A 13564-nucleotide genomic window follows, 5' to 3' on the forward strand; every position below is an offset into this window, starting at 1 on the left:
TTCCTACCAAAGGAGTGAGAATTTTTACAAGCCATTTAGATAAATTATACGAAACTGAGCCCACTGAACTAATGATTGGTCTGATAGGGTTATTGATTTTATGTGTCTTGACTAAACCATACATGTAATGTAGGGAGGCGCATTGCGGTGTAAGCAACATCAATATTCTCTGAGAACTGGGCAAATATCGAATGCATTATTTGTACATATGAGAGATTTAGACCATCCTATTAACTGGAGTCAAGCAAGAGCCTTAGTCCCATGTAATGACACAGTTAAAAGGAATATCATTGAATCTTGTTTTATCAAGTCAAATAATAGAAATGTTCTAAATTTAAGTCTTGGTTTATTTAAACTTGATGCTTTCATAATGAAAAAAGTTGTAGATAAATATAAGCAACAAAATTAATATATTCAGTTTTTTACATGTTTTGGACTGTAAGATACTTTGTAATTTCGGTTAGGGTCAGAATCTGTTTAAGTTTGTGACCGTGTGATATCCGATAATCCTGGAGTATCCCTTTTAATTTTTTTTTTTTACCCTTTTGATAATTAACCATCTGGTATTCCTGATCTTGTTTGTACCTGAGGCCTTCCTCTCCAATTGTACTTTAGTAGCTCCTTGACGATGTCTGAATAAAGACGAAAGCGCTTGGATTCCTGAACTATCATTTCCCGTGGTATTTAGTTATTTATGAAGTCACGTGCATCTATTGTGATTTTTTTTTTTTTAAGCATATATATATATATATATATATATATATATATATATATATATATATATATATATATATATATATATATATATATATATATATATATATATATATATATATATATATATATATATATATATATATATATATATTCTCGAAAAATTTACTACGTAATTGGACAATTAATACAAAGAGTAATTTTCTTATTTTAATGAAACCTTCATAAAATTATGAACTTGAATAAGATATAATAAAATGGTTTCGTGTATTGCTTCTCAAATTAAACCCAATGCTGTTGTTGCTGCTGTCGAAGATGATCGCCTTAAATGGATGTCAAAGCGATGGTCAAGCATCTCCAACTTCCAATTACCATTCTCAAGAACCCCTAGATAAATATAAAATACCAAATACCAGTTACACTAAAAATGGTAATTTAAACTATCAAAAACACTAATAAATTATTTAAACACAGGAATGCCATTCAAATATATGTATTGCATCAATAATGGATTTCACTTAACACTATCAAATAATAATTACCTAAAGGCAATGGTCCACTTAGCGTATTAAGTACATTACTTGTATACAACAAGCCAAATTTACAGTAAGGCCGAACGAATAACCACCTAAGTAGTAAAAAGAGCGAATGTAAATAAACGACTAATTAACAAAAGTGGCAAATGAGAAAATACTAAAATATGATACAACACTTAAATTATCTAACCAGCACAAAGTAACTGAAGATAAAATGAATCTCTTAACTATGACTGGGAAATTATAATATGGCAATCCCATAAAAATTGTAAATGATATAAATATTATCCAAGGGTATATTTATTTGTGGGGGCTAAAAAGCAAAGCAAGGGACTTTCATTATTGAATGAACTATGGATTATAAATCATAAAATTTAAATGACCTTTAAAAATGATGACGTACCTCACAACCCATACTGTCCGTGTATGCTGTTTGTAAATGCAACAAATCACAATTGCTGTGCTGGCTCTTGATAAGGCTTCCAAGTAGAAGGTAACGTAGGATGCGGATCCATGGTACCGATCACTTATTTTTTCACCATGACGATAAAGAGGTAAGTAAATCCAATGTTGTCACTGGTGAAAATGGCTAAGAACTACCTTCATTTTCATTAAAAGCCGTCCACTTCTCCTCTCTGTAAGAAATGTATAACGAGCAGCAAATATCTTCAACGACCCAAACCATCTTAATTTTTAACAGGTCATTAAGGAATTGTCATCATTTTATGTAAACAAAAAATATTTAAATACGAAAAATGCAAGTTAAAAATAAAACAATCATTTACAAACTTACCAAATTACCATATTAAACAAAGAAACAGAAAACAAAAAATAACTTAGTGTTATTTTTTCAACACTCCCGGGGAAGAAATCAAATTTTACATAAGAATTATGTAAATTTGATCAAATAAAGAAAAAAAAATATAATTAGTCTGAAATATCATCGTTTAGAATGTTTTTGAATTTTTGCCGTGATATCTCAGCAGCTTTTCTCCGTGGACGTTTTCTAGAAACGTCCATGCCTGGAATCTCTTCTTTCGATGCTACAGCATCCTCATCATCATCATCTGATGCTATAGTATCCTCATCAGACTCCTTCCTCAAGAGTGGTATTAAAGAAGTAACATGCCTTTTAGTTATTTCATTGGTTTTACCCTTCAGAACTTTTGCAGCAGTTACCTCTCCGTTGATATTCTTGAAAACTTCCTTGACAATTCCCATAGGATAATTAACAGGTTTATATCCATCATCCTTAATCAGCACAATATCGCCGATACTGATTTGTTTATGGTTTACAGGAGCATATCTATCCTTCTTATCAGTAGCTTGTTTAATTAAAGTGTTCATGAATTCCCGATGATAGATTTCCAGCAAGTTAGTTCTAATGTGTTTCAGCTTCTCATAAGATGTTTTAATTTTATGTACAACATCAAAATCAACCTGAAAATCCTCATCAGAATCAGGGTCAGCTTGTAATGCAGGAATAATATTCAAAGAGACCAATGAATATCCATGAATAAGTTCCTCTGGCGTTATAGGGGTTGGTACATTATTAGAACAATCTCTTAATGCTTCTTTGAATGCAATAGGCCTTCTATTGATCAAATGTACAGCATGACAAACAAGATATTCAAAATCCCTAAATTCAATGACATTATTTCTGATTGACTTCTGTATCATATGCTTGGTCATTTTGACTACGCTCTCAACCAAAAAAAACCCCCCCCCCCCCCCCAAATCCTCCAAGTTGGCTGCAAACCCTTATAGTACTGCTGAAAATGGACTTTCTCAACATTATTATCAGTTAAATACTGAACAGTCTCAGCATCCTTCAGGAAATCCTGAACAATATTGGCTCCTGCTACTATTTGCGTACCCAAATCACTTACTATAAACTGAGGGACTCCATATTCAAAAGAATGCAGTGACAAAGCACGCAAAAATTCTTCAACTGTCATATCAATACAGATCTTAAGATTAACTGCTCGTGTGAACATGCATGAAATAACAAGGATCCAAACCTTGACTTTATCTTTCCCTTGTCTCACATAAAATGGACCACAATAATCAAGGTATACATTACCAAAAGGTTTTTCAGATGGACTCAATCTAAATTCCCTATAGGCTGATTGATTAAGTTTGACAGGTCTTTGGTTATATCTCCGGCATACAACACATTCCTTCAGAATCCTCTTAACTGTAGAGAAGAATTTTGGTATCCAAAATTTCCTACGTAATTCTGTCAAAAGGGCATAGCAACCAGCATGTTTCAAAAGCAAATGTTCATCCAATATAATAAGTTTTGTTAGAATACTCTCTCTGGATAAAAGAATAGGATAAGTTTGGTTGGTTACACTGCGCTTCTCATTAAATTTACAATTCACTCTTATTAAATTATGAGTGTCTGGATACAAATTCAAATTGTGATATCAAATTAGGCATAGCCATCTTGGTTTTAGAGTTGCTACTTAAATAGTCAATAACATCTGGAAAATTTATTTGTTGATCCCTAGAGATGATTTGAGTCAAAGCCTTAGAGCGGAGGTCCTTCTTATCGAAGCCATGTGACTTGTTTATAAACCCTTTCCATCGATCCCAGCATTCCAGAACTTTCCCAAGTATAGATATCAACTTATCCATATTTGAGTATCTATCTAGAGGTATTAAGTGCTCTAGTTTTACAGTTTGGCTTTCTTTTACACTGGTTGATGCACTATATGCCTCAATGGTTTCTAAATTCTCGACCATTGGTATCTTAAAACCTAAAATGTCACTTTTACTAGCTTGATCAAGATCACGTATATTGGGACCCTTATGGTAATTAGACTTCATTAAACTTTTGAATGACAGACATCGTGTAATTTTATCAGCTGGGTTGTCCATTCCACTCACGAATGAGAATCCAACACTTCTCCCCTCACATAGCTTTGTTATATGATTCAGTTTGTTCATTACGAACACTGACCTTTTCTGCATTTTATCAAACTTATGAGAAAAGGACTTAAGCCACGACAGGGCAACAAAACTATCTGAGAATAGCCCCAAGTCAACTATTTTGATGGGCACCAGGACACTGTGTGCCACTCAGTTCATTATAGGTATCCAAACAAAAACTTCTGTACCCAAACATATAGCCTGTAATTCGAGTGAAGGAATGGACTTTTCATGCAGTTTGGATCCAATGAGTCTGTTTTTCGCTAATACAAAGCTTCTTTCACCACTTCTCATATTGCATAAATATACAACAACTCCATAAATTCTTTTGCTAGCATCAACATAAGCCTCAAGTTTATATTCATCTGTCCTTTCACCAACACATCTCTGAAGCTCAAAAACAGGAGCAGCATTTACTTGGTTTGCAATATTTCTCCATTCCTTTTGTTGAAAGTCTCTAAGTTGTGCATCCCATCCAAGCGTTCTCTCACATTGTAAGTCCTGCATAAAAAGTCTAGCTCTGTTAAGAAGAGGACCATTTATGTTGAAAACATCATAATTAGATGCAATGGATCGCAAAATTTCCCTCTTTGTAGTAGCCGTTTCATCAAGGCACAAGCTCCTGGTTGAAATTGTATCACTCCTACGATTCCAGATCATCCCAAGTAATTTCACCTCCATCTCAGATTTCTTGGATCCTACATCCGATTGCATATTTTCTTCATCAATTTTATCTTGGAGTGTATAATCATTAGAAAACATCTGCTGTAGTTCAATTTTGTAAGGAGCAAAAATATCCTGTAAAATCTCATATATCCAATTCAAGGTTTCGGATGATTCACAAGTAAATCCACCATTGTCCATATAGAAGAGCTGATACATTATCCATTTTGCATTTCTTAGTCTAGGATTATCATTCTTGCTATCCAATACTAAAATTTTGAAAAGAGCCAACATCAAAATTGTAGGACTGCATCGAAGTCCAAAAGGAAGACGAACATTTTTGTAGGCAATTATAGAGAAATCCCCTTTCTTAACATTCTTATACCACAAAAAGAGTAACTTCTGCTGATCAAGCTCACTGAGTGCTATTTGATTGAATGCTTTCTTAATATCGAAGATCAGTAATTTAGATCCGAATCTCAAATGAAGCATTGCAGACGGTTATCTTGCTGATTGAGTGATGGGCCAGCATACATAGCCTGATTATGATTGACTGTCATCACACTGGACCTGCTAGGTTCACAAACATTGGACAGGAAAACAACTCTGCATTTTGTTGTTTCCCGATCCAGTCTAAAAACTCCCATGTGTGCTAAAAAACTGCACTCAGGATGCTCATCCATATACCTTTCTAGATTTGATATTCTTTCAATTATTCCAAGTTTTTCTTGTTCTTTAAAATTTTCATTCATAAGTTCCAAATTTGCCTTGTTCCTTTGTAATTTTCTCGTGTTGGATCTCAATACTGCCTTTGCAAGGTTGAAATTCCGTCCAAGCAAATGACAGCTCTTTTCATTCCATAGAAGAGGCATCTCTAGCCTTCCTTCCTCGTTTCTCCTTGCATTATCAAGGGTAAATTTAATCAAATTTCTATTACAATCTGACATCAAGTTTCCATCTTCATGGTCTGGTTCACAAATAGATTTCTCATACACAGACCGCAGCATCTCATCAGTTGCACGTCTCAGCTCTGATTCTTCAACCATACCTTTTTCATTTAGAATAGCGAAGTTAGCTTGAACCTCCACCTCGCATTCCAAACTTAAGCCACTTGGCTCACCCATAGAACTACCAAATCCAATATACTGGCAGCATTTATCTATACCATCAAATACAGGGGATTTGTTTCCATTTAACTCACATGTTTCCTCATAATCGGCAACAGAGCAGGAATGCTTTGAACACCGAGAACAAGAAAAAATCCTTTGAAAGATAAGTAGATTCTGTTGCATAATCTTGACATTACCCATTAACATCACTCCTGCCGCTGATCCCAAATAAACAGATGGGTGATCCTTGCCAAATTTTACAGAAAAATCCAATAAACAATGGGCGTCATTTGTACCAAGTATCAAGTCAATGTCCTTTATTTTATCACTACCATCAGTCAAATATTTATCAGCTAATTTGAAGCCTTTTTTGGCAAAGGCCCTGGCCACTTCTGAAATTCCTGGCAATGACAAATTTATATCTATGCTTGGTACACACAATGCATGTATTACACAAGCCTTATCATCAAAGTTGCCCTTTAATTCAACTATCTTGGATTTATACTTCTTACTTGAATTAAAACCATTGACTGTTAAAGAGACATTGTCTTCTAACACTTTCAACCTATTATCACATGCAAGTTTTTCAGTTACAAAACTGGTCTGACAGCCACAGTCCTTCAAACCTCTAACAAGGGCTCCATTCAACAGTTCACAGGTAAAAGTTGGCAAAACAGAGGCGCCATCAGAGGTATGCAAAGCCTTAGTTATAATCATCACATCACTTGAGGTTTCCCTGTGTTTTGATTTACCTGCTTTTACTTCCTTGCCACCTCTCCCATTCACTTGTAGTTTTTCATAATGAGATTTTTCACCTTGATGATCACACAAAAATGAAAAGTGCCAACCCTTACAAAAATAGCATTTCTTAAAGAATTTAAACTTGCATTTGTCAGTGGTATGTCCAATGTTAGCACATTTCTTGCAACCATTAAGTTCTTCTAAGCGTCTCAGCTTATGCTCTGGTTCTTTATATTTTATACACTTATGTGTTGCATGGTTTTCCTGGCAAAGAGAGCACCTTTTCCTCGGAGAAGCGGCGTCAGCAGTACTAATTCTGTTAGTTTCATTATCCTCATATTCAACATTAACTGCAAGTGATTTAGAAGATTTTCTTCCTTGTCTCCCTCTTTCATTAAACTTTCTTGTGACGTCCATATAACGTTCAGATGCTTCAAAGAATTTTTCCTTTATCTCCTCAAGTGATGGACGTACATGATTAGTCACATTTACAAGCTGAGCTTTAAAGGACTCATTCATGCCTTGCCAGATGAAATACTGCAAAATATCATCTACTTTGATTTCCAATGTAGAAAAAGTTTCAGTTACATTAGTAATTTTTCCAATATAAGAAAAGGGATCAGTACCGTACTCAAGCTTCATTTCACTCAATTGCTTAATTACATTAAATTTCTGCAGCGAACGAGAAGCCAGTGCTTCTTTAAGCATTTCTTAGCATCAGTATAAGTCTGCTTTGAAATTTCAAGATTCTCGAGCAAATTGAGGCTCTGCCTGATACCTGTTGCTTGAGAAGTAATAGCTTTATCCCTCTCAGTGTAGAATATGTGGCAATAGCCGATTCAAACTCAACAAGAAATTTTTCAACATTTTCACTTTCGGTGCTAGTGTAAACCGGAAGTGGAACTACAGGACTCTTCAAGAGACTTCTCGCGGTCTCAGAATTCTTGGTCTCAGGCTTAGAATCCATCAATTGCAAAACAGCAAAACAGGTATTTAATTTATCTGAGTAATCATCACAAGACTGCAATTCTAATAAGAACTCCTCCTCATTTTTCCCGTCTCCATACAAGGACTTCTGGATTACAGTATTAAGACTGTTCAACTGATCACGGTACGAAACTAATTTAATTTGAACAGCGTTGCACTCAGTTTTATTCATACTTGTGAATTTATCATGTTCATTAAACAACCGCGTTACTTGGCCACGAATATATTTACGAGTCTTTAATTCTACACTCATTTCAATAAAATTGAAAGGATAGACCATGGACCCACAAACAAACGAAACCCCAACCCGGAGGCTAACCAGACAGCAAAAACAGCACCTTACTTATGCCCCACGTTGGGCGCCATCTCGAAAAATTTACTACGTAATTGGAAAATTAATACAAAGAGTAATTTTCTTATTTTAATGAAACCTTCATAAAATTATGAACTTGAATAAGATATAATAAAATGGTTTCATGTATTGCTTCTCAAATTAAACCCAATGCTGTTGTTGCTGCTGTCGAAGATGATTCGCCTTAAATGGATGTCAAAGCGATGGTCAAGCATCTCCAACTTCCAATTACCATTCTCAAGACCCCTAGATAAATATAAAATACCAAATACCAGTTACACTAAAAATGGTAATTTAAACTATCAAAAACACTAATAAATTATTTAAACACAGGAATGCCATTCAAATATATGTATTGCATCAATAATGGATTTCACTTAACACTATCAAATAATAATTACCTAAAGGCAATGGTCCACTTAGCGTATTAAGTACATTACTTGTATACAACAAGCCAAATTTACAGTAAGGCCGAACGAATAACCACCTAAGTAGTAAAAAGAGCGACTAATTAACAAAAGTGGCAAATGAGAAAATACTAAAATATGATACAACACTTAAATTATCTAACCAGCACAAAGTAACTGAAGATAAAATGAATCTCTTAACTATGACTGGGAAATTATAATATGGCAATCCCATAAAAATTGTAAATGATATAAATATTATCCAAGGGTATATTTATTTGTGGGGGCTAAAAAGCAAAGCAAGGGACTTTCATTATTGAATGAACTATGGATTATAAATCATAAAATTTAAATGACCTTTAAAAATGATGACGTACCTCACAACCCATACTGTCCGTGTATGCTGTTTGTAAATGCAACAAATCACAATTGCTGTGCTGGCTCTTGATAAGGCTTCCAAGTAGAAGGTAACGTAGGATGCGGATCCCATGGTACCGATCACTTATTTTTTCACCATGACGATAAAGAGGTAAGTAAATCCAATGTTGCCACTGGTGAAAATGGCTAAGAACTACCTTCATTTTCATTAAAAGCCGTCCACTTCTCCTCTCTGTAAGAAATGTATAACGAGCAGCAAATATCTTCAACGACCCAAACCATCTTAATTTTTAACAGGTCATTAAGGAATTGTCATCATTTTATGTAAACAAAAAAATATTTAAATACGAAAAATGCAAGTTAAAATAAAACAATCATTTACAAACTTACCAAATTACCATATTAAACAAAGAAACAGAAAACAAAAATAACTTAGTGTTATTTTTTCAACATATATATATATATATATATATATATATATATATATATTATATATATATATATATATATATATATATATATATATATATATATATATATATATATATATATATATATATATATATATATATATATATATATATATATATATGTATATACGTATATATATATATATATATATATATATATATATATATATATATATATATATATATATATATATATATATATATATATATATATATATATATACGTATATATATATATACGTATATATATATATATATATATATATATATATATATATATATATATATATATATATCATTCATTTCCTTGTTTTTACGGATGTATGAACTTAACTACTGAACACACGAATGAATGTACGCTAGTCTATTCAGTGCATTTCATTTCCTATGTACATATCCTATTTAACGCAAATGACGTCACAATCATGTGACTACAAATTAACCAGATCATTTGCACATTCTCAATCTCTCTAATGCGGCCGGTAATATTATGATGCGTAAGCTTGTCTCGTCTGTTCCAATGTCTGTAAGCCTCTATAAACAATTTACACATTACTGTTTTTTTTGCCTTCTAATCTTGTTCACGTCACTTGTTATCGACATGATTTCCACTTATTACAAAATTTCTCTAGTTCCTTTTACACGCACATACACACACACACACACACACACACACACACATATATATATACATATATATATATATATATTATATATATATATATATATATATATATATATATATATATATATATTATATATATATATATATATCTATATATATATATATATTGTCACTCATGACGGTTATTCTGCCCTCTTGGCCTCATGCAAGAGGCCTAGCAAGAGAATTTTGAATGCCACTAGCACTTGGAGACCCTACCAAGAGCCTCACCGCCTGTCCAACCATCCTACACCCAATACTCCCCAGAGGTCTCTTACTTTCAGACGGCCCGCAAGACAACAGTGCCAACTTGGCCCCCCTCAAATAGGTAATTGGGACGCGAGTCTAGGCCTAACACAAAGGGAAAGAGAGTTGACGACCAGTAGAATAACCTCCAAGGAAGTAGCACCCCCCACCACCCCCACCCGACACTTTCAAAGGATTTTAGGGGTAGCTAGTCGAAAATGTAGGTGGCCGTCTTCATATACCAAGAGTCCCATCAAGACAAGCGGACATTCCGATGTCTATCCTTCCCCAAAAGGCAACTGTCTCTCCCTCAACAAGGTAACGTGTAAGTTGTATGAGAACCTCATATCCTCACCTATCCTTCCACCTTCCCCATGATAACATCCCATCCTACCATCCTTCCATCTTATCTACATAGAAAGAAAATCTATCCACCCAACCTTTGTTCATCTCTCTCCTGGTCCTCCCCTCGTAGTGGACTACACCTGAGTCCTGATTTTCCTCACCCTGAGTGTTAATCTCCATTTCATAATGTCTAAGCCTTTTCCATTTTCTGAATATAGCTGGATTCATTTGTGATTAATTATCAAAAACTTCATTGCTACGTCAACTAGTATAAATAATCTGTATAGCACTAATAGTGCAGTGTAATTGAATGATTAAGTGGATTGGATTAGGGAATCCTTGCAAATAGGCTAGTGTTTAATTGTCGTAATTTCCCCTCCAGGGGACGAGAGTAATTTTGATGAAAACTTCCATGTATGGTTACGAACCACTCCACTCCAGGAAAACCCCTTGCAGCTTCAAATTCAGTGGTTAACCAGCAGTTGAACTGTACCAGTACAGGACGTTCTTCAATTTTTGAGGGAAAAATTATCCCCCTCTTCAGATCATTTCCCATTGGCACTTGACAAAATAATAAAGTTAGTTGAATTATGTGATATCTAATAACGTATATTCATTCGGGGAATCATTCTATAAGCAAAAATTCGGGTGTAGTATGGATAGTCCTTTAAGTCCTGTTTTAGCCAATCTGTACATGGAATACTTTGAAACTACAGTCATAAATGAAATAAAACCCAAAAACATGCTGTGGATGAGATATGTAGATGATATTCTAACATTTTGGGATAATAAATGGGGCAATTTTAATGAATTTTTTTCAAAATTAAACGCATTATTGCCCAGCATCAAACAAACAACAAAATTCCTTTTCTTAATGTTTTAATAATCAGAGACACGGCAGAATACAAATTTACCATATACAGAAAACCAACATTCTCACTTTCATACATTCACTACTTTAGCTATCACGACATTGCTATCAAAATAGGAATAGCCAGCAACCTGTTCTTAAGAGCCTTACGAATTTGCTCCCCAGATTTCCTGGAAAAAGAATTTGAACTAATTCATAAGCAACTTTCATCTTTAAAGTATCCTGACCATATAATTGAGAAAGCAATTCACAAAGCAAACATAATTTTCTACCGACCCCCTCAAGACAAGACCAGAGATACACCCAACAATAAAATAATAATTCCACACCTGGACAGGATTAAGATGGTGACTCATACCCTCGGAAAATCTAACCCTTTTACATTTACTTACGCAAACACCTTAGCCAAATCCCAGATTAACATCCAACAAAAGACATCCCCCAAGGACACAGGCATTACAAAATCCCATGCCAGGACTGTGACCAATCTTACATCGGATTTACAGGAAAATCCCTTCCCCAGAGATTTATACAACACAAACGGTCAGTTAGGTATGGACAACAGAACTCAGCTATTTTCAACCATATAAATGAACATAACCATAGAGTAAACTGGAATTTGTCACATATAATTTAAAGCAGCAACTGCTGGTACAAGAGTCAAATGATGAAATCGGCCTTAACCCTTGTGGTCTGTTAAAATTTTGTAACATCCAATCTGTTTCTGGTCAAAATGACCTGTCTTACAAATTTAGACAATGCCTTGCCATACAAACTACTTTTTTTTATTACTTTGCTTGTCCAGGGTACACTGCAAGAAATTTATCATTTAGACTTCAAATTCTATCATTGTTAGCCACCTTACTTTATTGAAGAATAGGTTTTAGTTGAAATTATTGCAATTGAATATTGTGACACCATGGTGCTTACATGTAGTTTTTGGCAAATTACTGTTACTTTGCTATAATTTTTGCACATATAGAAATGCCATTTTTTTATATCTTTCCTGAGATTTAGAATGGTTAGTATTTATAATCAGCTAACAATTGCAGTAATTCATCAGCATTGTACCATCTAATCTGTTCCGGGTCAAAATGGCCTGTCTCATAAATTCTGACAGTTCTCTGCCATACAAAGTACATAATTGATTACCTTGCATGCCCAGGGTCTACTACGTGGAAGTGACTGTCATTCAGACCCCACACCTAACCCTCCCAACCACCCTACCTTATTGAGGATTAGGAATTAGTTGCAATTATTGCACTTGAACGTTACAACAGCATGCCGCTTACATGTAGTCTTTTGGCAGACCGTATACATATTGTGGTTACTTTGTTGCAGTTTTTACACATATGACAACACGATCTCTTTGCAGCTCTTTCCTGAGACTGAGAATTATCATATTCTATACATGGTCTTGCAGTTTTAGCAACTCACCGGGCATGTGGCGTCCTAGGTAATGATACCCTCAAATACAATACAGGTTGGACTAAGGCCAATCCAAGTTCATTTAGAAAAATTCTTTTCTTGAAGGTAGCTTTTCACTTCCTGTAAAGTTGCACTATATTCGAAAGGAGAAAAGCATTGTAGGCAAACACATCCACTATGTTATCAAACAAGGCCATAGGCCATCTTTTTGTCTGACGCTTTGACCCATAAGTTGCAACAAGTTTGTCTAAATTATCGAAACTCCTCCTTTAGGTGAATTGTATAATTCAATTATGTCAGGTTTCTTTTCTTCTTTTTCACTAATATAATCATACCATCTTTGATGCAGTTTGTGAAAAACTTGGAACAAATAGAGCAAAAATTAGATACGGGTCATTTTGACCCAAACTGATCAGATGTAACTTTGTTTTGCTGCTCATTATCTACTGGGAAAAATTTTTACCAGACTTAGGCAACATAATAACCCCCTAAAGTCAGGAAAAGTCAAGGAGTATGAAGCTTCAATCTCTAAAAACAAGAGAGATGTGCTAAGGTAAAATTGTTTTTGGGTAAAAAAGACCCCTTACAGTGCAGAAGGGTTAATTAAAGAGATGCAGGTAATGAACATCTCAAAAGGAGCATGGGATTCAGATGTGATTGACAAGATTTTCATTCAACCAATGCTTAAGAATATTAAAGTAAGATTATCAGTGGGAGTG

General features: G+C 34.4%; 1 long non-coding RNA gene across 1 annotated transcript; it reads right to left on the reverse strand.

The window, feature by feature from the left end:
- Window positions 1–970: 970 nt before the first annotated feature.
- Window positions 971–2954, reverse strand: LOC135202044 (uncharacterized). Its single transcript, XR_010311651.1, has 3 exons — window positions 1654–2954; window positions 1257–1342; window positions 971–1101 (listed from the first exon to the last, which is right to left on the reverse strand). It is a non-coding gene; the product is annotated as an uncharacterized LOC135202044 (long non-coding RNA).
- Between the last annotated feature and the right edge of the window lie 10610 nt (window positions 2955–13564).

This window comes from Macrobrachium nipponense, chromosome 30 (assembly GCF_015104395.2).
Source record: "Macrobrachium nipponense isolate FS-2020 chromosome 30, ASM1510439v2, whole genome shotgun sequence".
Lineage (NCBI taxonomy): Eukaryota > Metazoa > Arthropoda > Malacostraca > Decapoda > Palaemonidae > Macrobrachium > Macrobrachium nipponense.